Source organism: Propithecus coquereli, unplaced genomic scaffold (genome assembly GCF_000956105.1).
Source record: "Propithecus coquereli isolate 6110/MARCELLA unplaced genomic scaffold, Pcoq_1.0 Scaffold90, whole genome shotgun sequence".
Classification (NCBI taxonomy): Eukaryota; Metazoa; Chordata; class Mammalia; order Primates; family Indriidae; genus Propithecus; species Propithecus coquereli.
The window spans coordinates 4,450,587-4,453,044 of record NW_012155285.1 but is presented as its reverse complement, the minus strand read 5'-3'; the positions used below and the strand labels follow the sequence as shown (position 1 = coordinate 4,453,044).

General features: G+C 49.0%; 1 protein-coding gene across 1 annotated transcript in view; it reads left to right on the top strand.

Moving 5' to 3' along the window:
* Nucleotides 1-2,113: 2,113 nt before the first annotated feature.
* Nucleotides 2,114-2,458, top strand: part of ENPP4 (ectonucleotide pyrophosphatase/phosphodiesterase 4 (putative)) — a 10,534-nt gene continuing 10,189 nt past the window's right edge. The window contains exon 1 of the mRNA XM_012664646.1: nucleotides 2,114-2,157. The gene's annotated coding sequence lies outside the window, so the exon portion shown is untranslated. The remainder of the gene's footprint in view (nucleotides 2,158-2,458) is intronic.

Sequence of the window (2,458 nt, the reverse complement as noted above, 5' to 3'; positions counted from 1 at the left end):
GTAGCAAAATACATCTAGCCCCAAATGTCTCTACAACTGCTTCCAGATTTGTGGTAATGGCTAACTCTAAAGCTCAGACCAAGGGGACCAACTACAGACTTTAATATCTACAGTCCACTACTGCAGGTTACTAATCCAGGTACTGGGTTTACAGCTATTAAATTCTTAACACCTGAGGACATTACATGTGACTAATATTCTTAATTCATTTAATTATGCTTTTTTGAGTACTTGGTGGAGATATAGACGTGAACAAGAAAAAAATATATTCTCCTGGAGCTTGCATTTTAACAGAGTACGGGGAGAATGAACTTGCAACACCTTAAAACGTTCCACTCTACGCCAGGTTCTGTGTTTGGTGCTACAGATACAAAGAGAAAAAAAATAATGTCTTCTCTTTGCCAAGTGTGCCTGGGCAACCCAAGTGTTAACAAATAAATCTACTTCTGTTTGTTAATTTCTCTTTCTGCTAGAAAGTTAAAAGTTACATTATTCGACTGTCTGACTAATCTTCTAGTTAAAGGCAGGAGGACAATACCACATATGCATCTGCCAAAAGAAGTTCCCATTTCTCAGCTGTAACCCATTACTAATTGCCTGTCGCAGGGACTGTGTTCTTTTTTGTTTTTGTTTGTTTGTTAACCTTACTTGTAAATTTCGCATGTAAAGGTGCTCACTAATCCAATCAGACAGACAGACTGCTATGGTAGATACACGGTGTACTTATCCCAACTCACTGGAACTGGCTGACTTGCGCTGGACCCGGGTGCAGCCAAAGTCGGTTTCTCCGTGGCCACCTAAGTCGCCAGGTGCACATTAACTAGGGAGTGGCACTAGGCCAACGGTTTGGGAATTGCCAGGGGCCTTTCCGGGACTGGCCGGATTTCAGGTCCCCTGAAAGGCATCCAGATCTAGGATGATAAGACGGGCGTGGTGGGAGAAAGGAACAAACCTCTTCCCGAGGTCCAATGCGACTCCCCAAGGCACCTGTCTAACCAATCGGAAAGGAAATTACATTCAACGCTGGCTCCGGCACCCAATGCAAGGACGTGTCTCAGACTCCGCTGCCTGGTCCCAGCCGGCTCGGAGCCGGCTCCGCGGTCGCGTGCCCTGCGGTTGCGCACACCCGGAGGGCGCCCCTCCCCCCAGCAGCGCCGAGCTCCGGGCGGCGGGGGCCGTGCGCCGCGGCGCGCGCCCGCTACTGCGCAGGCACCACAGGAAGAGCTCTGCCTCGCCCCTGTCCCTGCAGGTCCCCGCCTCGCCCCCAAGTACCCACGGGCGCCGGGTTCCGCGAGCGCCGGGTTCCGCGCCGTGGACAGAAGTCGCGGCGACGGCGGCGGGTGAGTATGAGCCTCGCGCGGTGGGCGCTCTGGAGGGAAATGCCGCCCCTCCCCGGTCCCGTGCGGGCGTTGAAAATAGAAGATGAGACCCTCCTCCCGCTCCCCCCACTACACGCGCATCGCCGGGGCCGCCGGCGGGGCTGCCCGCGAAGGGCCCCGCAAAGGCAGGGAGGTAGTGGGCCGAGGGGGAGGCAGAGGCCGGTAAGGGAAGAGGAAAGAAGATTTAGCAGGTGGTTGTGCGTTTGGGAAGGCGAGCTGTGGTGTTAAGGGTGATGGAGGGAAGTTGGCCGAACCGTGGTGGATGGAGGGGGCGAAGGTGGGCCTGGGATGAAAATAAGGGAAGACGGGGCGGGGTGCCAGGTGCCGGCCCTTTGGGGGAAAGGCGTTTGATTTTAAAGGAACGCTCTCCAAGGCATCCGCCAACATACGTATGTCTGAATATTGGAATAGAGTTAATTATGTGTGATTATATGTAAAAACTAATTTTCTAGGAAACAAGCGAACCAAGCGATAAAATATACCATTTAAGTGCTTTTATATGGCTACATACTGTGCTAAGCACTTTACAAACAACTCTTCCTTTTCTTATTACAACAGCTCCATGAGATGATAGCATCCCAGTTAACGGATGAAGAAAGTCAGGCTCAGACAAGTGAAGGAACGTGTCCAGGATTGTACAGCTGGTGACAAGCAGATTCAGGTTTATACCGGGTCTGACTCCTGAAGGGATTTGCTTAATTGTCAGGCGATCTAGTGAACCTAAGTCTGAAGACTTGCCAGGTACTATAGGAAATCAACTGCTGGTTTCAGCATTATGGTATTCTTTTTTTTTCTTCTTTTTTCCTGAGATTGTTTAATTCCATTTTAAGGAAATTAGAGGCACCGTGTTTGTGTTTGTGCTCAAGCGCACACCCCACCCCCCACCTCCTTGAGACCTTGCATTTAAATTAATTAAAAAATATAATCTTAAAGAAATTTTGATAAAAGCACAAGGAGTAATGGAGGGGGAATATTTTACTATGTATTAATAGAAAGTAAGATAATTGTAACTGTTTTGAAGATGCTAGAAAATTTTGTGTGCACTAGAAAATAGAATAATGTAGAATCCTAGAATTTTT